General features: G+C 43.2%; 1 long non-coding RNA gene across 2 annotated transcripts in view; it reads right to left on the bottom strand.

The window, feature by feature from the left end:
* The window catches only part of LOC115935592 (uncharacterized), a 54,859-nt gene that overhangs the window by 5,627 nt on the left and 23,819 nt on the right, over positions 1 to 25,413 (bottom strand). Inside the window, exon 5 of one of the 2 annotated variants that reach the window (XR_004071207.3) lies at positions 14,289 to 14,365. The exons of the other annotated variant lie outside the window; for it this stretch is intronic. This is a non-coding gene — a long non-coding RNA (uncharacterized lncRNA). Of the gene's footprint in view, positions 1 to 14,288; positions 14,366 to 25,413 lie in introns of those variants that run through there. 2 annotated transcript variants of the gene reach the window in all.

Below are 25,413 nucleotides of genomic sequence, written 5' to 3'. Positions count from 1 at the left end.
ACAGTAAGGGCCATTCTGATGAGGTCTTAGATGGAAATGAGAAACATGATACTGAGGACGGAGTAAAAGCCATCCTTGTTATAAAGCAAAAAACAACTTGGCTGAATTGTATTTGTATCCTAGTGTTTCGTGGAAAGCAGAACTTAAGAGTGTTGAATTAAGATATTTGGTGGAAGAAATCTCTAAGGAAAGTGTTGAGGATGCAGCTTGGCTTCTCTTAACTGCTTATAGTAAAATGTGAGAACAGAGAAGCAAATTAAAGACAGAATTTTAACCAAAAAGAAGACAGAATATGATGATTTGGAAAACTGTCATCCTGGCTAGGTAGTAAAGAATGAGAAAGCATGCCTGGCAGAGAAAACCAAGGGTGTGGCCAAAAGATCATTTGATGAGGAGATTAGCATGAATGAAGGAAGCCATGTGCTATTCATCAAGACAATGGAAGAATGATGCTGAAGGCATTTGGAGATCTTTGGGGCTGCCACTCTCATGACAGGCCCAGAGTGCCAGAGCCTTGAGGGCAGAACGGGTTCTAATGGAAGAGCCCAGATGGAAGTGCTCGTGTGACCTCGAGGCTCCTGCCTAGGGCCACCTTAAGTTCCTGTCCCCCACTTTCCAGTGTAGCGCTCCTCTGCTGCCCCACATGTGGCTCCAGTAGGCCCATGTGCAGTGCGGTCAGCTATGGCCACACCTCTAGAGGGCACAAGCAGTAAACCTTGGCAGCATCCACGTGGTGCTAACTCTGCAGGCACAAAGAGCTTGGGGGCATGGCTACCTCCACCTAGATTTCAAAGGATGTCCTGGAGATACTTGGGGCATGGCTACCTCCACCTAGATTTCAAAGGATGTCCTGGAGATACTTGGGGCCTAGGCAGAGAACTGCTGCAAGTGTGGAGCCACTACAGAGAGCTCCCACCAGGGCAATCTCTAGTGGAGTCACAGGAGTGGGGCACCCCTGAGACCCCGGAACTCTAGTGTTACCATCATGCAGTGCCAGCCTGGGAAAGCCACAGGCACATGATTCCAATGTGTAAGAGCTACTGCATGGGCGGCACCAAACAAAGCCATGAGGGCAGGGCTTACCGGAGCTTTGGGGGCCCAACTGTACCCGCAGTGTGTCCAGAAGGTGGGGTGTGTAGTTAAAGAAGATTATTCTGGACACTTAAGATTTAATGTTGGGCTGGGTGTGGTGGCTCATGCCTGTAATCCCAGCACTTTGGGAGGCCGAGGTGGGCGGATCACGAGGTCAGGAGATCAGGACCATCCTGGCTAACACGGTGAAACCCCGTCTCTACTAAAAATACAAAATATTAGCCAGGCATGGTCGTGGGCACCTGTAGCCCCAGCTACTCAGGAGGCTGAGGCAGGAGAATGGCGTGAACCCAGGAGGTGGAGCTTGCAGTGAGCTGAGATTGTGCCACTGCACTCCAGCCTGGGTGACAGAGCAAGACTCTGTCTCAAAAAAAAAAAGAAGATGTAATGTTTGTCGTGATGGATTTTGGATTTGATTGGCATCTGTTACTTTTTCTTGTTTTCTATTTCTCCCTTTGGAATGGGAACGTCTATTCTATGCCTGTCTAAGCATTGTGTTTTGCAAGCAAATTTTTTTGACTTCACAGACTCACAGCGGGAGGGGGAATTTGACTCAGGATGAATCATACCTCAAGTGTCACCCATATCTGATTTAGAGGAGACTCTTCAGACTTTTAAGTTGATACTGGAACAAGTTAAGACTTGGGGGGCTATTGGGATGGAATGAATGCATTTTGTATGGGAGAAGGACTTGAATTTTAGTGGGCCAGGGGTGAAATGCTGTGATTTGAATGTTTGTGCCTCCTCCAAAATTCATGTTGAAACTTAATCTCCAGTGCAACAGCATTAAGTGGTGGGGCCTTTAGGAGGTGATTCAGTCATGAGGGCAGAGCTGTCGTGGATGGGATCAATGACTTTATAGAAGAGGTTGAAGGGAGCTCCCTTGCCCTACCACCGTGTAAGGGTGCAGCAAGAAGTCATCATATTGCAGCTGAGAGCAAGGCCTCACAAGACACTGAATCTTCTGGTGCTCCAATCTTGGCCTCCTCAGCCTCCAGAACTGTGAAAAATAAATTTCTGTTCTTTATAAATTGCCCAGTCTTAGATATTATGTTATCACAGCACAGACTGAGGCAGAAATTGGTAGTGAGAAGTGGGGTGGTTGCTATAATAAATACCTGGAAATATGAAAGTGGCTTTGAAACTGGGTTATGGGTAGAGACTGGAACAGTTTTAAAGTAAATGCTAAAAAAAAAAAAAAAAAAAAAAAAAAGCCTGTATTGCCATGAACAGAGCACTAAGGGTGATTCTGGTGAGCACTCAGAAGAAAAAAGAGCCTTGATCTTCTTAGTAATTATTTAAGTGGTTCTGATCAGAATGCTGGTGGAAATACGGACAGAAAAGGCTATTTTGATGAGTTCTTAGAAATTAAAACAAGGTATTGGGAACTGGGGGAACGGTCGTCCTTGTTACCACATGGCCAAAAACTGAATTATATCCATGTCCTACACTTTGTGGAAGGCAGAATTTAAGAGTGATAAACTAGGATATGTGGCAGAAGAAATTTCTAGGCAGCAAAATGTTCAGGGTGGTGCATGGCTTCTTTTAACTGCTTATAAAATATAAGAAGACGAGAAAATGTGAGAAGAGAGAAATGATTTAAAGACAGAATTTATCATTAAAAGGGGAGTAGAAGTTAAAGATTTGAAAAATGTTCAGCCTGGCCATGTAAAGCATGAAAATAAGTGTGTTCGGGACAGAACACCAAGGGTGTGGCCAAGCAACCATTTGATGAGGAGATTAGTATAGACAGGAGGAAGCCAGGTGCTATTCATCAAGAATATGAATGGGAGAATGACCCTGAAGGCATTCTGGAGATCTTTGAGGCTACCACGCCCATTACAAGCCAGGGTGACAGGGCCTTGAGGGCAGAATGGTTTCCAGGAAAGAACCCAGGATTCCCATGGAACATAGGGGTTCACTTAGGCCATCTTAAAAGTCTCTGCTCCCAGCATTCTTGTGCAGTCCTTCTCGGCTGCCCCAGTTGTGGTTTAAGCAGGCACATGTGGCTTGGAATACCTCTCTATAAGGTACAGGTCATAAACCTTAGTGGCATCCATGTGGTGTTAATTCTGCAGTCTAGCAGAATGCAAATGCTATAAAGGCATGGCTGCCTCCAGCTAGATTTCAAAGGATGCCTTAGAGACCTGCAGAGCCCAGGCAGAGAACTGTCACAGGAGCAGGGGTGCCAAAGAGAGCCCCCACTAGAGACATGCTTATTGGAGTTAAGAGGGGAGGGCCACTGCAGAAAGCCACCTCTAGGGCAGTGCTCAGTGGAGCCATGGGAATAGGGCTGCCCCTGAGACTTCAGACCTGTAGAGCCACCAGCGTGCAACACCCGCCTAAGAGAGCCACAGGCACCTGACTCCAACCTGTGAGAGGTTTAGTGTGTGTAGTGCCCAGCAAAGCCATGGAGACGAGCCTGCAAAGAGACTTGGAGGTTTAACCCCTGTCCCAGTGTGTCCAGAATCCAGGACATGGTGTCTAAGAAGATTATTCTCGAGCCTCAAGATTTAATGTTGTTTGCCTTGTTGGGTTTTGGTCTTACCTGGAACCTGCTACCCCTTATTCTTTCCACTTTCTCCTTTTTGGAATAGAAATGGCCAAATTGTATTTTGGAAGCACATAACTTGTTTGGTTTTGCAGGCTCACAGATGGAAGGAAATTTGTCTCAGGGTGAATTATGCCATGAGTATTATCTATATCTGATTTAGATGGGCCTCTAGACTTCAGACTTTTGAGTTGATGCTGGAATGAGTTAAGACTTTGAGGAATGGAATGAATATATTTTGCATGTGTGAGGGACATGAATTTAGCGGAGCCAGAGTGGAATGCTGTGGTTTGAATATGTCTCTTCCAAAATTCAGAAGTTGAAACTTAAGGGCAATGTGATAGTGTTAAGAGGTAGGGCCTTTAAGAGGTGATTAGGTCATGAGAGCTCTTCCTCTCATGAATGGGACTAAGGCCCTTATGAAAGAGGCTTCAGGCCACATGTGGTGACTCACACCTGTAATGCCAGCACTTTGGAAAGCCGAGGCAGATGGATCACTTGAGGTCAGGAGTTTGAGACCAGCCTGGCCAACATGGCAAAACCCCATCTCTACTAAAAATACAAAAATTAGCCAGATGTGGTGGCACATACCCATTGTCCCAGCTACTTGGGAGGCTGAGACCGGAGAATGTCGCTTGAACCTGGGAGGTGGAGGTTGCAGTGAGCTGAGATCGCACCACTGTACCACTGTACTCCAGCCTAGGTGACAGAATGAGACTCCATCTCAAAAAATAAATAAATAAAAAAGAAGTTTCACACAGTGTTTGCTTTTCTTGCCCTTATGTGTCCAGAATTGGTGGGTTCTTGGTCTCACTGACTTCAAGAATGAAGCCGCGGACCCTCGCGGTGAGTGTTACAGTTTTTAAAGATGGTGTGTCTGGAGTTTGTTCCTTCTGATGTTCGGATGTGTTTGGAGTTTCTTCCTTCTGGTGGGTTCATGGTCTCGGTGGCTTTAGGAGTGAAGCTGCAGACCTTCGCTGTGAGTGTTACAGCTCTTAAGGTGGCTCATCTGGAGTTGCTCATTCTTCCCGTCTGGAGTTGTTCATTCCTCCCGGTGGGTTCGTGGTCTCACTGGCCTGAGGAGTGAAGCTGCAGACCTTCACGGTGAGTGTTACAGCTCATAAAAGCAGTGCGGACCCAAACAGCGAGCAGCAGCAACATTTACTGCAAAGAGTGAAAGAACAAAGCTTCCACAGTGTGGAAGGGGACCCGAGCGGGTTGCCGATGCTGGCTCGGGCAGCCTGCTTTTATTCCCTTATCTGGCCCCACCCACATCCTGCTGATTGGTCCATTTTACAGAGAGCTGATTGGTCCATTTCACAGAGACCTGATTGGTCCATTTTGACAGGGTGCTGATTGGTGCGTTTGCAATCCCTGAGCTAGACACAGAGTGCTGATTGGTGCATTTACAATCCTCTAGCTAGACATAAAAGTTCTCCAAGTCCTCACCAGATTAACTAGACATGGAGCACTGATTGGTGCATTTACAAACCTTGAGCTAGACATAGAGTGCTGATTGGTGTATTTACAAACCTTGAGCTAGACACAGAGTGTTCATTGGTGTATTTACAATTCTTTAGCTTGACATAAAGGTTCTCCAAGTCCCCACCAGATTAGCTAGGTACAGAGTGCTGATTGGTGCATCCACAAAACCCGAGCTAGACACAAAGTGCTGATTGGTGCATATACAATCCTCTGGCTAGACATAAAAGTTCTCCCAGTCCCCACCTGACTCAGAAGGCCAGCTGGCTTCTCCTAGCAGATCCCGCACCAGAGCCACAGGTGGAGCTGCCCGCCTGTCCTGCGCCATGCGCCTGCAATCCTCAGCCCTTGGGCAGTCGATGGGACCGGGTGCCGTGGAGCAGGGGGCAGCACTCATCGGAGATGCTTGGGCCATGCAGGAGCCCACTGCGGGGGGCTTGGGCATGGCAGGCTGCAGGTCCCGAGCCCTGCCTCACAGGAAGGTGGCTGAGGCCCAGCAAGAATTCGAGAATGGCACAGGCAGGCCGGCAGTGCTGGGGGACTTGGCGCCCCCTCTGCAGCTGCTGACCCAGGTGCTAAGCCCCTCACTGACCAGGGCTGGTGGCATCTGCCAGCGGCTCCAAGTGCAGGGCCCACCGAGTCCATGCCCACCTGGAACTTGCGCTGGCCCGTGAGCACCACGCGCAGCCTGCGGCTCTCCCTTCACACTTCCTCGCAAGCAGAGGGAGCTGGCTCTGGCCTCGGCCAGCCCAGAGAGGGGCTCCCACAGTGCAGCGGCAGGCTGAAGGGCTCCTCAAGGGTGGCCAGAGTAGACGCTGAGGCCAAGGAGGCACTGAGAGCAAGCGAAGGCCACCAGCACGTTGTCACCTCTCACTTACACCTTCTGCCATGTGAGGCCACAGCATTTATCCCTTCTGGGGATGCAACAACAATGAACCATCTTGGAAGCAGAGAGCAGCCCTCATCAGACAACTGAACTAGTAGCACCTTTATTTTGGACTTCTTAGTCTCCAGAATTGTGAGAAAATAAATTTATCTTCTTTATAAATTACCCAGTCTCAGGTATTTTGTTATAGCAACATAAATAGACTATCTTAGGCCATTCTTGCATTGCTTTAAATAAATACCTGAGACTGGGTAATTTATATGGAAAAGAGATTTAATTACCTTACAGTTCTACAGGCCTTATGAGAAGCATGGTGCTGATGTCTGCTCAGCCTGTGCTGAGGCCTTAGGAAGCTTACAATCATGGCAGTAAGTAAAGTAGGAGCAGGCACTTCACATGATGAAAGCAGGAACAAGAGAGAGAGTTGGCAGGGAGGTCCCACACAGTTCTAAATGACAAGATCTCATCACAACTCACTCACTGTCACAAGAATAGCACCAAGGGGATGGTGCTAACCCATTCATGAGAAATCTACCCCTGTGATCCAATCACCTCCCACCAGGACTCACCTCCAACATTGGGATTTACAATTCAACATGAGATTTGGGTGGGGACAAATATATAAATTACATCGCAGGCTGAGACAAACACTCTCTAGTATGGTTTGGCTGTGTCCCCCCCCAAATCTTATCTTGAATTGTACTCCCATAATTCTCACATGTTGTGGGAGGGACCTGGTGGGAGATAATTAAATCATGGGGATGGTTTCCCCCATACCGTTCTCGTGATAGTGAATAAGTCTCATGAGATCTGATGGTTTTATCAGGGGTTTCTGCTTTTGCATCTTCCTCATTCTATCTTTGCCTGCTGTTATCCACATAAGATGTGACTTGCTTCTCCTTGCCTTCAGTCATGATTGTGAGGCTTCCCCAGCCACGTGGAACTGTAAGTCCAGTTAAACCTCTTTCCTTTGTAAATTGCCCAGTCTCAGGTATGTCTTTATCAGCAGCATGAAAATGGACTAATACAGTAAATTTGTACGAGTAGAGTGGGGTGCTGCTGAAAAGATACCCCAAAATCTGGAAGAGACTTTGGAACTGGGCAACAGGCAGAGGTTGGAATAGTTTGGAGGGCCCAGAAGAAGACAGGAAAATGTGGGAAATTTGGAACTCCCTAGAGACTTGTTGAACGGCTTTGACCAAAAAGCTGATAATGATATGGACAATGAAATCCAGGCTGAGGTGGTCTCAGATGGAGATGAGGAACTTACTGGGAACTAGAGCAAATGTGACTCTTGTTATGTTTTAGCAAAGAGACCGGTGGCATTTTGCCCCTGCCCTAGAGATTTGTAGAATTTTGAACTTGAGAGAGATGATTTAGGATATCTGGTGGAAGAAATTTCTAAATAGCAAAGCATTCAAGATGTGACTTGGGTGTGTTGAAAGCATTCAGTATTAAAAGGGAAACACAGCATAAAAGTTTAGAAAATTTGCAGCCTGACAATGAGGCAGAAATTTACTTAAGCAACAAGGCACAGAATGTTAATCCCTAAGACAATGGGGAAAATGTTTCTAGGGCATGTCAGAGGTCTTCATGGCAGCTCCTCCCATCACAGGCCTGGAGGCATAGGAAGAAAAAGTGGTTTCATGGGCCAGGTCCAGCTTCCCTGAGCTGTGTGCAGCCAAGAGACTTGATGCCCTGCGTTCCAGCTGCTCCACCCATGGCTGAAAGGGGCCAACGTAGAGTTCAGACCATGTCTTCAGATGGTGCGAGCCCCAAGCCTTGGCAGCTTCCATGTGGCGTTGAGCCTGTAGGTGCACAGAAGTCAAGAATTGAGGTTTTGGAACCTCTACCTAGATTTCAGAAGATGTATGAAAATGCCTGGATGCCCAGGTAGCAGTTTGCTGCAGGGGTGGGGCTCTCATGGAGAACCTCTGCTAGGGCAGTGCAGAAGGAAAATGTGGGGTCAGAGCCCCCACACAGAGTCCCTACTGGGGCACTGCCTAGTGGAGCTGTGAGAAAAGGGCCACTGTCCCCCAAACCGTGAAGCTGTCGTAATCCACCAACAGCTTGCACTGTGCACCTAGAAAAGCCGCAGACACTCAACACCAGCCCATGAAAGTGACTGGGAGGGAGGCTGTACCCTGCAAAGCCACAGGGGCAGAGCTGCCCAAGACTATGGGAACCTACCTTTTCATCAATGTGACCTGGATGTGAGACATGGAGTCAAAGGAGATAACTTTGGAGCTCTAAGATTTGACTGCCTCTCTGGATTTCTGATTTGCGTGGGGCCTGTAGCCCTTTTGTTTTGGCCAATTTTTCCCACTTGGAATGGCTCTATTTACCCAATGTCTGTATCCCCATTGTATCTAGGAAATAACTAGCTTCCTTTGATTTTACAGGCTCATGGGCAGAAGGGACTTGCCTTGTCTCAGATGAGACTTTGGACTGTGGACTTTTGAGTTAATGCTGAAATGAGTTAAGACTTTGGGGGACTGTTGGGAAGGCATGATTGGTTTTGAAATGTGAGGACATGAGATTTGGCAGGAACCAGGGGTGGAATGATATGGTTTATCTCTGTGTCCCCACCCAAATCTCATCTTGAATTGTACTCCCATAATGCCCACGTGTTGTGGGAGGGACCTGGTGGGAGATAATTGAATCGTGGAGGCAGTTTTCCCCATACTGTTCTCATGGTAGTGAATAAGTCTCATGAGATCTTATGGTTTTATCAAGGGTTTTTGCTTTTGCAACTTCCTCATTTTCTCTTTGCCTGCTGCCATCCACTTAAGATGTGACTTGCTCCTCTTTGCCTTCCATCATGATTGTGAGGCTTCTCTAGCCATGTGGAACTGTAAGTCCAATTAAACCTCTTTCTTTTGTAAATTGCCCAGTCTCAGGTATATCTTTATCAGCAGCATGAAAATCGACGAATACACTCCGCATGCGAATTGTGTCCTAAAAGTGCAATTCATTTGCTATTCCCTGGGAACAGCCCATGTCACCATGTCTGGTTGCCTCCTTTTCTTTCATCTCCTACCTTTCTTGATCCTACTAATCACTCGAGACCCTGCTCAAGTCTCACCATCTCCATCAGAACATCCCTGCTCCATCCAGGGGGAAGGAAACTTTCTGCCCCTGCTCTTCTGCTATGTATCAGAAAGCTATTTACATATCTGTCAAGGCCAGCTTTTCATCATGACTAGTGATCTACATCAGTCTCCCTCATGAGACTGCAAGATCCTAAAGGGAAAGTCTCCTATATTCTGGACACACCGCCATACTCACATGCCCACACCCACACCCACGCTTGTGCTTGCCACTGGGCTTATGTGTTTTTGCTGGAAGCATTCTTGGGAGCTGTGGGAAGGGATGAGGACTTGACTCTCATTTTGCGCCCTCCCCCCACTTCACATACCCTCACTAGCTTTCTCCTTCTTCTCATGCTTCCTGTCTGCTCTTGGCTTTTCAGTGGTTTGTTATAAATATGGCCACTCTTCTTATCCACATTGGGATAGATTTAAGATCGAACTTTGGCTTTTAAAAGCATATGCCTAAGACACTGAGCTTGTAAATCTACCCTGGTTAAACATGTGACGAGTGTTGTAAAGCAAATGTGACTGTATTTCCTTTTAGAAACTGACGTTCCTCATAAATGTCAGAACTGAAATATTTTAGGGAGTTATATTTTTGCAAGAACTTTTAGAAAAGTGTTGATTATTAGCCACATTAGTCAAAGGTGCATAGGCTCAAACATCATTTGCCTATCCAAAGGGGGAGCTCAGTCTGACCTTGGTAGCTGTGGTTGCATTATAACTTCTTTTGTTCAGAGACATTTTGCTTTGAAAATGGTTTACACTTCACTGTTCAGAAACAGAAGTAAAACTGTTCATAGAGTGGATTGAGGGTCAACGGGCTTTCCTTCTTTCTTTTTTGGCGTTAACCACAGATGTCTTTAACTGAGCATGGCCTTTCTAAATGACCCTTTCAGTTTCTATAGCTACTGCTTTGTGGACTAAAGTTCAACAGTTTGTGGGTTGGCCAATTTGACTTGGTAACCCCCTAAGCACACTCTGGAACAAAGTAAAAGACATAACATCTCTGTGAAGGGATCTGCTGAAATCCAGGTAAACAATAAGCCCTGAATTTTATGACTACCAGTTAATAGTACATCTGTTCCAGGCCCTAGAACAACCAAAATGCAGCTTCTAATTATTAAAGCCACCATCTTCGTTTGTCCAACTAAGTAAAAGAGAGAACGTTAACCTTTCTGTCACTTCCAGGACATCAAAAAAGCAATTCCCTCTCCCTCTTCTTTTCTCCATCAAACCAGGAAGGAAAAAGAAAAGAAGGAAGGAAAAAGAAAAGGAAGGAAAAAACCTGAATATTTTCTACAATCAAACAAGAGAAATTTTAACAACTTTTCAAGAATAAGTGTAATGTTTCCCAGACAAGAATCTTTAATACAGTTGAGTAAACCAGATACTCTAAACTACTCTTCTTTTAGCACTCAGCCCCCTTAATGACATATTATTGAATCCACATTTTGACACTAATTATGATAATTTTTCTAGAAGCAAAATGGAGCAGTAGTACAAGGGATGTGATGACATTCAAAGTGGTTGTGACGTGTTGACTGACAGAGGACCAAAAAGGAGCATTGAAGATGACTTTACAGGTTTAAGCCTAATGACTGGGAAAATGTGTAACCGAAGTAGGAAATCAAGAAGGGAGCTAGTTTTATGAAGCGGTTGCTTAGTTCAAGTTTAGATGTTGGGTTTGAGGTAGAGACAGCAGTATGTTCAGTGGAGGCCTACAGGGGCAGATAAAATGGAGCCTACAGAATATTGGACGTAAAGTATAATGCCCCTTCTGGTGCTGCTCCCTAAGATATATTTTGCATAGGAAGTGCAATGGTCTTTCTTAAAATAGGGTGTATAGAGTGTTTCAGAGAGGCAAATGATCACATATTTATGGTCTGTACTTGTCAAAAGTGAGGCCTGAAAATTTTGGGGTTTGGTAATAATGGCCCTGTATTAGTCATTTTTTGCATCACTATGAAGAAGTACCTGAGGCTGAGTAATTTATAAAGAAAAGAGGTTTAATTGGTTCATGGTTCTGCAGTCTGTGCACGAAGCATGGTGCCAGCATCTGCTTCTGATTGGGACCTCAGGAAGCTTCCAATCATGGCAGAAGATGAAGCAGGATAAGGTGTATCACATGGTGAGAGTGGGAATAAGAAAGAGAAGGGGGAGGTCCCAGTCTCTTTTAAACAACCAGATCTTGAATGAACTAACCGAGTGAGAACTCACTCATCACCATGGGGATGGCACTAAGCCATTCATGAGGAATCCAACCCCATGATCCAATCACCTCCCACCAGGTCCCACCTCCATCATTGCGATTATATTTCAACATGAGATTTGGAGGGAACAAACAGCCAAAGCATATCAGTGCCCCAAAATAAGAAATTAACACTCCATGCCAAGAAGGATAAAAACACCCAGAAGTATACCCCCAAGCCAGGAAGAAGAGAATCTAAGCTGGATAATGCTGATACAATTCCCACAACCACACTAGGTGTTACCACCAACTTCAGAGTGAGAAAGAAGCAGCATATCCAGAATCACCTACACATTTACATTCAAGTTACTTGTTTAATAAACTAGATGTAGTTGTCATTCTCAACAAATCCTTTGCCACATCCCTAGGTTAAGGAACCTCTCTAAAAATTATGTGAAGCTTGTGTTATACAAGGGTTGATCCCATGCACATCATCATTCAGCTGGAGGTTGAGAAGGTAAGGTTTTCAGAAGTAAAGGGAATATCTAAGTTTCTCAAATTTTCTGCATGGAGTATAATGTGTTTATTTTAAAACACACAATTATTGAAAAAAGTTATTAACAAGAAAACTTTCTGAGCCCACACAATAAAAATACACTTAAATAAAAAAAATGTTAGGAGGATAGAACAAGGTGAATGCAATCCTCCTTATAATGGTATAGTTTTGTTAAGTCAGTGTGAGCATCTGGCCTTCTTTCCAAGGGTTTCATCTCCTCGAAGAGAGTTTATCTGTACACCAGGTTGTCAAGGCAGCTGAGAAACAAGCAACAGGCTTCAAACACTGGAACTAATCATATGAATGCCAGCTACCAGATTTCTTTCTTTTTTTTTTCTTTTCTTTCTTTTTTTTTTTTTTTTTGAGATAGGGTCTGGCTCTGTCACCCAGACCGGAGTGCAGTGGCGTGATCTCGGCTCACTGCAACTTCTACCTCCCAGGTTCAAGAGATTCTCCTGCCTCAGCCTCCCGAGTAGCTGAGATTACAGGCACATGCCACCACACCCAGCTAATTTCTTGTATTTTTAGTAGAGATGGGGTTTCACCATGTTGACCAGGCTGGTCTCAAACTCCTGACCTCAGGTGATCCACCCGCCTTGGCCTTCCAAAGTGCTGGGATTACAGACGTGAGCCACGGTGCCTGGCCCAGCTATCAGATTTCTTTTACCTTGTGTAAAATATATATAATGTCCTGAGCCCAGCATTCACATTCTACTTTGGCTTACATTTTGAATACTGTTGTCCTTTCACAGATAAGGATGGTTATGAATGCATACTAGGTATGTTCATGTATGGAGTTATATGATCCACTGCTTATAAAAAGGTGTATGACCTACATATCCATGTACAGGGAAGAAAGTATGCCTCTTTAAAAAACATAAATAGAGAAAGAGCTACTCAAGGAAAAAGATCCTCCAAAACAAACAACAATCATGAAAAATCTTGATTATTCACATTTGAATTGAAATGAAAGACCAAATGTTTTGGATTTTTCTAGGCACTCTCCTGCAAGAAAGAAACACATTTGAAATCCACCTGAACTGAGAGATTTCCTGGAAATGTCATTGCTTTGTGCTCTGGCACTTTCTACAACGAGAGTACTTGTCAGTTGGTGGGGGTGGGGGGTGGGAGGCGAGGGGTGGGTAGCAGAAGGCTGAGGAAAGAGGATGCAGATGAAAGCAGCAACTGGCAGTGTGGATGAGAACGATGGGGCCAGGAGATGCCTGGGAGGTGAGGAGGGCCCAGTGTTGGAAGGCAGATGGGGTCCAATTCAGGTAATGAGTCAGGAACCAGGCGATCCAACTCAACGAGCAGGCATCACCCAAATTCTGTGGTGAGCAATGTGGTTCAATCCTGCCTTTGCCTTTTCAACTTGTGGCCTGGGCACAACAGAAAAAGGGAGATGTTGTCCTTTGGCCCTGACAACAATGCTTGAAAACTCTCAACACCAAACCTTGAGTGCAGTGGCCAAGACACAGGCTGTCTCAGCTCCTTTCTTGCCGTGGATGTCTGCTGCCGTTCACATAAGCCCCTTGCAGCTGCCTGAGGTACTTGGCTAGAATTCCCACCTCCTGGGGCACAAACCTAGTAGTTTGTGGACCCCTTGGCCTGCTTGTCTGCTCCCCTGCCTCTTCCTCTCTCTCCTCTGAGGCTGGAGCCTGTCTCCCCACGAGGCTCTCCTGCTCCTCCACTCGGTGCTCTCCCATCTCTCTTTCTGACTGAACTCTCAATCCTGGCTCCTAAATCTGCACTGGATCATGAAAATGAAGATTGTGAGGTATTGCAAATTCTTCAACACTCTACATTCCTTGGAGGTGGGAATGTGTCTGTCTGTAATGTTCGCTACACGTGCCTAGCCCCTAACAGCGTCTGCATGTGCCTGGCATGGAGGAAACACTAACAAAAGAATGAAAAATTAAAGTGAGTTGGTTATGTAGTATTTACAGAGAGTAGGAAACTTGGATTTTTTTTTTTTTTTTTGAGACTAGGTCTTACCCTATCACCCAGGCTGGAGTGCAGTGGCTCAATCATGGCTCACTGCAGCCTTGACCTTCTAGGCTCAAGTGATTCTCCCACCTCAGCCTCCTGGGTAGCTGGGACCAGAGGCATGCTCACCATGCCCGGCTAATTTTTGTATTTTTTGGTAGAGACTGAGTTTCACCACATTGCCCAGGCTGGTCTCGAAATCCTGAGATCAAGCAATCCACCTGCCTCAGCCTCCCAAAGTGGTGGGATTGCAGATGTAAGCCACCGCTCCTGGAAGGAAACAGGTTTTTAACATAGATTGAAACAAAAACATTTTTCTGCTTAATGAGAAAATTAAAAGAATGAAAAACTATGAAAAACTAAAAGAATGGAAAACCATATTTATGGTTGATTGAGATTTAAATCCCAAGTATTTCATCCTCAAGTTCCCTCAAATATGCCAAGCAGCCTCACTCTTCAAGGCCTTTGTGTTTGCTGTTCTGTCTGCCTGGAATGTCCCTCCATCAATTCTCCACATAGCTCCTGTGTTCTGCAATGAAGAAAAGGGAACACACGTACACTGTTGGTGGGAAGGCAGATTAATACAATCTCTATGGAAAACAGTATGGAGATGTCTCAAAGAACTAAAAATGAAACTACCATTTTATCCAGCAATCCCACTACTGGGTATCTACTCAAAAGAAAAATCAGCATGTAAAACAGATACCTGCACTCATGTTTATTGCAGCACTATTCACCATGGAAAAGATATCAAATCAATCTAAGTGTCCATCAATAGATGATTGGATAAAGAAAATGTGGTATATACATATAAATTCCATGGAATACTATTCAGCCATAAAAAGAATGAAATCATGTCTTTTGCATCAACATGTATGGACTCGAGGCCATTATCTTAAGTAAAGTAACTCAGAAACAGAAAGTCAAAATACTGCATGTTCTCACTTATAAGTGGGAGCTAAATAATGTGTACACTTAGACCCGGAGACTGGAATAATAGACTTTGGAGACTCAGAAATGTGGGAGGGTGAGAGAAGGATGATGGATGAGAAATTACTTAATGGGTACAAGGTACACTATTCAGATGATGGTTACACCAAAAGTCCAGACTTCGCCACTCCACAGCATATCCATGTCACAAAACTGCACTTGTGCCCCCAAATCTATAAAAACAATTTTTTTTTTTTTGAGACAGAGTCTCACTCTGTTGTCCAGGCTGGAATGCAGTGGCAGGATCTCAGCTCACTGCAAGCTCCGCCTCCTGGGTTCACACCATTCTCCTGCCTCAGCCTCCCGAGTAGCTGGGACTACAGGCGCCTGCCACCATGCCTGGCTAATTTTTTTGTATTTTTTTTTTTTAGTAGAGACGGGGTTTCACCACGTTAGCCAGGATGGTCTCAATCTCCTAAAAATAATTTTTTTAATTATGAAAGAAAATAGCCTGGTATATTTAATTTTATTGGACTTAAATACAAACTGACCTTCTGTTTACAAACATTGTGACATGGGGGTACATATTCCTCATTTTAATATACCCTTTTCATCTTCATTAACCTATTCTAAAATATGTTACTGCTTACTTACTCCACAATATTTTATCTGTCAGCTAAATAAGACAGAACAGCTGCCTCCTAGATACATAGAATGAATCATAAAACTACATACTCAGGTTATGTGCAGCAAAAGCAGGGGTCTTCATACACACTCATGCTTAATCTTTAAATGCATCTTCTAGTGGGGCTTTTGACACTCAAATAGCCAAAGTGCATTTATGAATTAATGCTTTTAAAGCAGCTCACTACTCATTCATGGATAATTCTGTTGACACTTGTTTTTTTCATATCTAATGGGAAGTTTCAAGCCTACTCCATGGGAAAGCATACATTGAATTTGGGGATTTATCGTGGTATCATATGTTAGACACCAGATTCTAGTCTTTGACTTCCCTGCTAAGCCAGAGAGCCCTGAAAAGTGTAAACACACTTGTCATTCCTGGGAGGTCACTGTTCAACATGGATATAAAAGGATTATAAACAAAGATCAGGATAATTAGAGCAAGGGTGGTGAGGGGTCAGGTCTGGGAAGTGATGATGATCTAGAATGCCCAGGGAAAATGGCATAGGTCATTGAACAGGGGCTGGATCCACAGAGTATTTTTAGTGTCCCAAGCAAGATTTAAACTTTTATCTTTAGTTATTAAAACATAAGGCAGAATCTCCTGCTATTTTTTCTCAAGGAAGAACTGTTACTAAAGCTTCTACAAAGAAGCCTAAGACCTCTCCTTCTCTTACCAGAAGCTAAACGTAACAAATAAGGACCCTGGTCTCTGGTCAGAAAACCATTCGCTTGGCTGGAGGAGAGTTACTCAACTTCTCTGAGCCTTGGTTTCCTTACTTGCTAAACAGAGTAATAATGTATATCATAGGTTGCCATAAATATTAAATGAAACCCGCCGTGGTGGCTCATGCCTGTAAGCCCAACACTTGAGAGGCTGAGATGGGAGAATTGCTTAAGCCCAGGAGTTCAAGACCAGCCTGGACAGCATAGAGAGATCACACCTCTAATAAAAATGAAAAATTAATCAGGCGTGGTGATGTGTGTCTTTGTTTCCAGCTATTCAGGAGGCTGAAGCAGGAGGATTGCTTGAGCCCAGGAGGTCAAGGCTGCAGTGAGCCATGACGGTGTCACCGCACTCCAGCCTGGGTGACAGAGTGACACTCTGTCTCAAAAAGAAACCAAAAAGACAAAACCAAATGAAGCCCTCAAAAATATTAAATGAGATAAGGTACATAAAGTGATAAGCTTGGGACTCATGATTTAGTAAGCACTCAAGAAGCTCATATTAATGTTTACTTCTTCCACATTCTTCCTGTTCCCTTACTCCTCTCTGCTTCGTTTCTCCTTCCTTTGTTTTTCTCTCACTGTAGAGCCTGATTGTAATGATTGTTTGTAAGTATTTATTGAACATCAATCCATTATCATTAAATAATAGTTCAGGAGACTCAATATGTATGTAAGGATTTACTAAACAACCCTCAGAAGCAATGGGCTAGGAGATACAGGTCAGAGACTGTGCGTTCGGTCCCCCGATGGGTGCACACTCCCACAGTGATGCAATGCAGGGTGTTATTCCATAGTGGGGGGCAACATAGCTTTTGGATGGCTGAAGATGGCTGGCCTTGATAAAAAAGTAAAGGCCTACAGTAGTTGGAAGGTCTGCTCCCATTTGGAAGCCACAGGTTCCTGGGTAAAGGTTTTCTAGAGAGGGGACATGGGAAGAGATTAGTTTTACTGCTTCTCAGAATCCCCGAGACACTGGAGAACAAGCTTTATGAACTCTGAAGTGGCAACTCTCTCAGGGCTGTTGCTAAGAAGAGGGCATACCAGGGAAATGGCTGTGTTCCCCAGAGTCATTTTGATCTATTAGAGCTGGACATGGAGCTGGGGAGGCTGCTTCATGAGCCCCCTCTCTACCCTTTTCCCTGCTCATACCTTTGTCCTACCTGGTCTGCTCTCTGCCCCTGGCCATGCCCTTCACAGGACTACCACTTCTTGCCTCCATGTGTCTACTTCAGCCATGCTGAAATCCTTCCAGTTTCCTAAAGGGCTTTATTTATTTATTTATTTGTTTGTTTGTTTATTTTGAGACAAGGTCTCGCTCTGTCGCCCAGGCTGGAGTGCATGGCACGATCTCACTACAACCTCCACCTCCTGGGCTCAAGCAATCTTGCCACCTCAGCCTCCTGAGTAGTTGGAATGACAGGAGTGTACCACCATGCCTGGCTAAATTTTTGTATTTTTTGTAGAGATATGGTTTTGCCATGTTGCCCAGGCTGGTCTCTGACTCCTGAGCCCAAGCGATCTGCTCCCTGGGATTACAGGCTTGAGCCACTGCACCTGGCCATCTTCTTTATTTATGAAAGGCAGAGCTGCTGCTTCTGCCTTTAATATTCTTTTTGGCCTGCCTTCTATTTGTTGTCAAGACCCACCTCTGTGCAGTCTTCCTTCATCCCCATCCCTTCCACAAGGTGCCCCTGCAGTGTGCATGGTCTTGGTACTGTGGCCTTGTGGCCCTCATCAGTCAGTGTATAATTGCTAGGACCTCTCACTCTCCTGGAAGTCTGTTGAGAGTAGAGATGGTATTCATTTCTCTAATCTCTGTGTCGCTAACACACAGCACGGTGCCTGATGCATAGAAAGTGCTTAGTAAGTGTTGGTGGAGTAAACTAATAAGAATCTCCATCCTCCCTACATCCTCCATCTGAAAGTGAACTGTGACGGCTTCCCCCAAATAATTAAGTTGTGTTTAAAAAGCACAAACTTGGTTGGATGCAGTGGCTCACGCCTGTAATCCCAGCACTTTGGGTGGTTAAGGCAGGTGGATCACCTGAGGTCAGGAGTTCGAGACCAGCTTGAACAACATGGTGAAACCCTGTCTCTATTAAAAATACAAAAAATTAGCCAGGCATGGTGGCGAGCGCCTGTTATCCCAGCTACTCGGGTGGCTGGGGCAGAAGAATAGCTTGAGCCCGGGAGGTGGAGGTTGCAGTGAGCTGAGATTGCACCATTGCACTCCAGCCTGGGCGACAAGAGTGAGACTCCATCTCAAAAAAAAAAAAAAGAAAAAAGAAAAAGCATACACTTTCACCTTTCTCCTTGGGTGTCAGAAAGATTAATGTCTATTTGGCAACGAAGATTTTGTAAGGAGACTTAGCTCTTTGAAGGAAAGGGGCCATGCATGTTTTAAAAGACATTAATGATTTTGATCTGTGGTGATTACCACATCTGTCCTCGTACTCTGCTTGTGGAGAAAACAAGTATCCTTCACTACTTAGGAAAGTGGTACAACTTTTAAATGACTAAAAATGACCCTATATTACCTTGAATTCTGGTCAGATGAAATAATTTTTAAAAGTTATTCTGACCAAGCAAAACAAATAAGATGAATTTGATTCACTTACTCTCTGTCCTCTAACAGAGGAGGAGCAACTGGTTTTTTTAAAAAGAATGTGGGCTGCCAACATTTCTTTTTTCTATCCTGAGATATATGTTCAGACATCACATGTCACATTGCCATAGGCAGCAATTACAGAAGATGAGTCGAACACAGGTTCAGAAATGCATGCCAAAAAAAAAAAAAAAAAAAAAGGTATTCACTAGGTATCAGTGGCTACTGTACTTGGCTTTTGGGAAATCCACAGGGAGGTCCTTGCTAAGTAATTGTGAGGGTTTATTGAACACAAAACATCATTCCTCCAACAGTTTGCTGTGCCCTTTAATTCTTTTTCAAAATAAACTCTTCCACTTACTCTTGTTCCAAGGCACCCCTTGCCATTGAAGATTGGCCTTCCCTGAATGATAATAGGTGGAGACAGAGGAGTCTAATTTTGACCTACTTCCTAATAATGTCATCACCCAGGATTTGTCAAGTAATTGCTGAAAGTCCTAAAAAGTTTGAACAACATGGGGAAACTTCAAAGATGAGCATAAAGATATGCACTGAATACTTAATTGTTGAAATGCTTCTTATATCCCTGAGATGCCTCCAAGGAAATGTCCTTAAAATGTCACCATAAAGAGACAACATTATCACCGTCAGCAAGGAAAATATCTACATAAGTTTCTAAACTACAAGATTAGAACTTTGGCCAGCTAGGAGACAGTGTGATTGTTGTGAAAGAAAAGCGTGGACTTTGTAGTACAGGCCAGGTTCATACCCGCTCCCTGACTTAGAGGCTGTGTAATGTTGGGCAAATTACTTAACTTCAGGAAGACTCTCTTTCTTATCTTTACATTTGGGTTCCTAACTACCTCAAAAATTTATTGTTTATTGAATCAAGTAATTAATAAATGTTTATTTATTGAGCTGGGTGCTAGAGATTTAAAAATAAGATACAGTGTTCTCCTTCAAATATTTCATTGTCTAGGAGCAGAAACTGTTGAATACAAAAATAATTGTAGCACATTGTGAAACTGTCTTAATGCTAGTAAGTTCAAGGTGGTACAAAGGAGAAAGTGATCAGGTCTACTTGGGACAATCAAGGAAGGCTTCAAAGAAGAGAAATTTAGGCATCATCTAATGTTTAACAGATGAATAAAGTGGAAAGACATCAAGTGCAAAATCAACAGAATGCTCAATGGCATTGTAAACAAATTCAGAACTTCAAGAGTTCAGGAAATGTCAAGTTGTTCAGCATCTCTATATATTTAAGAAGTGGAAGAAGCTTGGTGACCATCTGCAGGAGAAGGCATAGCAAAGAAAAGAATGACATTCAATTTTCCGTATTGAGTTGCTTTGCTGAGGCTGATGTCCTTTACTGAGGGACATAAGAGGAGATGGTAAAGATAAAGAGATAACATTGGGATGAGTTGAGTGTGAGAGTTCTTTGAAATGTCTGCATGAAATGTCTTGTAAACAGTTCCTTGTAGTGTTCTGGAACTCAGAAGAGAAAACTGACCTGGAGATTCAGGCTCGGAACCCAGAGCCTTATTTCTAGGGCCAGATGAGCACTTGGATCTTCCCTTTTACACAGGATGGCTTCAAACCAGCAATATTAAGAAGCCTGGGTTGTAGGGGCAGTGTTCAAGAGAGAATCCACAGGTCAGAGTCTTGGGGAGAGGAGTGATATGCTTGAAAAACTCCTTATCCATCTTTTTTTTAAATCTGAAATTCAAATCTTTTTTAATTTTTTTTTATTATACTTTAAGTTCTAGGGTACATGTGCACAATGTGCAGGTTTGTTACATATGTATACATGTGCCATGTTGGTGTGCTGCACCCGTTACCTCATCATTTACATCAGGTATCTCTCCTAATGCTATCCCTCCCCCCTCCCTCCACCCCACGACAGGCCCTGGTGTGTGATGTTCTCCACCCTGTGTCCAAGTGTTCTCATTGTTCAATTCCCACCTATGAGTGAGAACATGTGGTGTTTGGTTTTCTGTCCTTGCAATAGTTTGCTGAGAATGATTGTTTCCAGCTTCATCCATGTCCCTACAAAGGACATGGACTCATCCTTCTTATGGCTGCATAGTATTCCATGGTGTATATGTGTCACATTTTCTTAATCCAGCCTATCATTGATGGATATTTGGGTTGCTTCCAAGTCTTTGCTATTGTGAATAGTGCTGCAATAAACATACATGTGCATGTGTCTTTATAGCAACATGATTTATAATCCTTTGGGTGTATACACAGTAATGGGATGACTGGGTCAAATGGTTTTTCTAGTTCTAGATCCCTGAGGAATTGCCACACTGTCTTCCACAATGGTTGAATTAGTTTACAGTCCCACCAACAGTACAAAAGTGTTCCTATTTCTCCACATCTTCTCCAGCACCTGTTGTTTCCTGACTTTTTAATGATCACCATTCTAACTGGTGTGAGATGGTATCTCACTGTGGTTTTGATTTGCATTTATCTGACGGCCAGTGATGATGCATTTTTTTCATGTGTCTGTTGGCTGCATAAATGTCTTCTTTTGAGAAGTGTCTGTTCATATCCTTTGCCCACTTTTTGATGGGGTTGTTTGATTTTTTTCTTGTAAATGTATTTAAGTTCTTTGTAGATTCTGGTTATTAGCCCTTTGTCAGATGGGTAGATTGCAAAAATTTTCTCCCATTCTGTAGGTTGCCTGTTCACTCTGATGGCAGTTTCTTTTGCTGTGCAGAAGCTCTTTAGTTTAATTAGATTCCATTTCTCAATTTTGGCTTCTGTTGCTGTTGCTTTTTGTGTTTTAGACATGAAGTCCTTGCCCATGCCTATGTCCTGAATGGTATTGCCTAGGTTTTCTTCTAGGGTTTTTATGGTTTTAGGTCTGACATTTAAGTCTTTAATCCATCTTGATTTAATTTTTGTATAAGGTGTAAGGAAGGGATCCAGTTTCAGCTTTCTACATATGGCTAGCCAGTTTTCCCGGCACCATTTATTAAATAGGGAATCCTGTCCCCATTTCTTGTTTTTGTCAGGTTTGTCAAAGATCTGATGGTTGTAGATGTGTGGTGTTATTTATGAGGCCTCTGTTCTGTTCCATTGGTCTATATCTCTGTTTTGGTACCAGTACCATGCTGTTTTGGTTACTGTAGCCTTGTAATATAGTTTGAAGTCAGGTAGCATGATGCCTCCAGCTTTGTTCTTTTGGCTTAGGGTTGTCTTGGCAATGCGGGCTCTTTTTTGGTTCCATATGAACTTGAAAGTAGTTTTTTCCAATTCTGTGAAGAAAGTCATTGGTAGCTTGATGGGGATGGCATTGAATCTCTAAATTACCTTGGGCAGTATGGCCATTTTCATGATAATGATTCTTCCTATCCATGAGCATGGAATGTTCTTCATTTGTTTGTGTCCTCTTTTATTTCATCAAGCAGTGGTTTGTAATTCTCCTTGAAGAGGTCCACATCCCTTGTAGGTTGGATTCCTTGGTATTTTATTCTCTTTGAAGCAATTTGTGAATGGGAGTTCACTCATGATTTGTCTCTCTGTTTGTCTGTTATTGGTGTATAGGAATGCTTGTGATTTTTGCACACTGATTTTGTATCCTGAGACTTTGCTGAAGTTGCTTATCAGCTTAAGGAGGTTTTGGGCTGAGACAATGGGGTTTTCTAAATATACAATCATGTCATCTGCAAACAGGGACAATTTGACTTCCTCTTTTCCAAATTGAATACCCTTTATTTCTTTCTCCTGCCTGATTGCCCTGACCAGAACTTCCAACACTATGTTGAATAGGAGTGGTGAGAGAGGGCATCCCTGTCTTGTGCCAGTTTTCAAAGGGAATGCTTCCAGTTTTTGCCCATTCAGCATGATATTATTGGCTGTGGGTATGTCATAAATAGCTCTTATTATTTTAAGATACATATCATCAATACCTAATTTATTGGAAGTTTTTAGCATGAAGTGTTGTTGAATTTTGTCAAAGGCCTTTTATATGCTGGATTACGTTTTTTGATTTGTGTATGTTGAACCAGCCTTGCATCTGAGGGATGAAGCCCACTTGATCATGGTGGATAAGCTTTTTGATGTGCTGCTGGATTTGGTTTGCCAGTATTTTATTGAGGATTTTTGCATCGATGTTCATCAGGGATATTGGTTTAAAATTTCTTTTTTTTGTTGTGTCTCTGCCAGATTTTGGTATCAGGATGATGCTGGCCTCATAAAATGAGTTAGGGAGGATTCCCTCTTTTTCTATTGATTGGAATAGTTTCAGAAGGAATGGTACCAGCTACTCTTTGTACTTCTGGTAGAATTCGGCTGTGAATCCATCTGGTCCTGGACTTTTTTTGGTTGGTAGGCTCTTAATTATTGCCTCAATTTCAGAGCCTGTTATTGGTCTATTCAGAGATTCATCTTCTTCCTGGTTTAGTCTTGGGAGGGTGTATGTGTCCAGGAATTTATCCATTTCTTCTAGATTTTCTAGTTTATTTGCGTAGAGGTGTTTATAGTTTTCTCTGATGGTAGTTTGTATCTCTGTGGGATCAGTGGTGATATCCCCTTTATCATTTTTTTATTGCGTCTATTTGATTCTTCTCTCTTTCTTCTTTATTAGTCTTACTAGCTGTCTATCAATTTTGTTGATCTTTTCAAAAAACCAGCTCCTGGATTCATTGATTTTTTGAAGGGTTTTTTGTGTCTCTATCTCCTTCAGTTCTGCTCTGATCTTAGTAATTTCTTGCCTTCTGCTAGCTTTTGAATGTGTTTGCTCTTGCTTCTCTAGTTCTTTTAATCGTGATGTTAGGGTGTCAATTTTAGATCTTTTCTGCTTTCTCTTGTGAGCATTTAGTGCTATAAATTTCCCTCTGCACACTGCTTTAAATGTGTCCCAGAGATTCTGGTATGTTGTGTCTTTGTTCTCATCGGTTTCAAAGAACATCTTTATTTCTGCCTTCATTTTGTTATGTACCCAGTAGTCATTCAGGAGCAGGTTGTTCAGTTTCCATGTAGTTGAGCGGTTTTAAGTGAGTTTCTTAATCCTGAGTTTTAGTTTGATTGCACTGTGGTCTGAGAGACAGTTTGTTATAATTTCTGTTCTTTTACATTTGCTGAGGAGTGCTTTACTTCCAACTATGTGGTCAATTTTGGAATAAGTGCAATGTGATGCTGAGAAGAATATATATTCTGTTGATTTGGGGTGGAGAATTCTGTAGATGTCTATTAGGACTGCTTGGTGCAGAGCTGAGTTCAATTCCTGGATATCCTTGTTAACTTTCTGTCTCATTGGTCTGTCTAATGTTGACAGTTGGGTGTTAAAGTCTCCCATTATTATTGTGTGGGAGTCTAAGTCTCTTTGTAGGTCTCTAAGAACTTGCTTTATGAATCTGGGTGCTCCTGTATTGGGCGCATATATATTTAGGATAGTTAGCTCTTCTTGTTGAATTGATCCCTTTACCATTACATAATGGCCTTCTTTGTCTCTTCTGATCTTTGTTGGTTTAAAGTCCGTTTTATCAGAGACTAGGATTGCAACCACTGCTTTCTTTTTTGTTTTCCATTTGCTTGGTAGATCTTCCTCCATCCCTTTATTTTGAGCCTATGTGTGTCTTCTGCATGTGAGCTGGGTTTCCTGAATACAGTACACGGATGGGTCTTGACTTTTTATCCAATTTGCCAGTCTGTGTCTTTTAATTGGAGCATTTAGCCCATTTACATTCAAGGTTAATATTGTTATGTGTGAATCTGATCCTGTCATTATGATGTTAGCTGGTTATTTTGCTCGTTAGTTGATGCAGTTTCTTCCTAGCCTCGACGGTCTTTACAATTTGGCATGTTTTTGCAGTGGCTGGTACCAGTTGTTCCTTTCCATGTTTAGTGCTTCCTTCGGGAGCTCTTTTAGGGCAGGCCTGGTGGTGACAAAATCTCTCAGCATTTGCTTGTCTGTAAAGGATTTTATTTCTCCTTCACTTATGAAGCTTAGTTTGGCTGGATATGAAATTCTGGGTTGAAAATTCTTTTCTTTAAGAATGTTGAATATTGGCCCCCACTCTCTTCTGGCTTCTAGAGTTTCTGCTGAGAGATCTACTGTTAGTCTGATGGGCTTCCCCTTGTGGGTAACTTGACATTTCTCTCTGGCTGCACTTAACGTTTTTTCCTTCATTTCAACTTTGGTGAATCTGACAATTAAGTGTCCTGGAGTTGCTCTTCTCGAGGAGTATCTTATTGGCATTCTCTGTATTTCCTGAATTTGAATGTTGGCCTGCCTTTCTAGGTTGGGGAAGTTCTCCTGGATAATATCCTGCAGAGTGTTTTCCAACTTGGTTCTATTCTCCCCATCATTTTCAGGTATACCAATCAGACGTAGATTTGGTCTTTTCACATAGTCCCATATTTATTGGAGGATTTGTTCATTTCTTTTTACTCTTTTTTCTCTAAATTTCTCTTCTCACTTCATTTCATTCATTTGATCTTCAATCACTGATATCCTTTCTTCCAGTTGATCGAATCGGCTACTGAAGCTTGTGCATGCATCATGTAGTTCTTGTGCCGCAGTTTTCAGCTACATCAAGTCATTTAAGGTCTTCTCTATTCTGTTTATTCTAGTTAGCCAATCTTTTTTCAAGGTTTTTAGCTTCTTTGCAATGGGTTTG

The sequence above is a fragment of the Gorilla gorilla genome, chromosome 7 (assembly GCF_029281585.2).
Source record: "Gorilla gorilla gorilla isolate KB3781 chromosome 7, NHGRI_mGorGor1-v2.1_pri, whole genome shotgun sequence".
Classification (NCBI taxonomy): Eukaryota; Metazoa; Chordata; class Mammalia; order Primates; family Hominidae; genus Gorilla; species Gorilla gorilla.
Note: the sequence above shows the minus strand (reverse complement) of the source record. Positions and strands in the feature narration are given on the sequence as shown.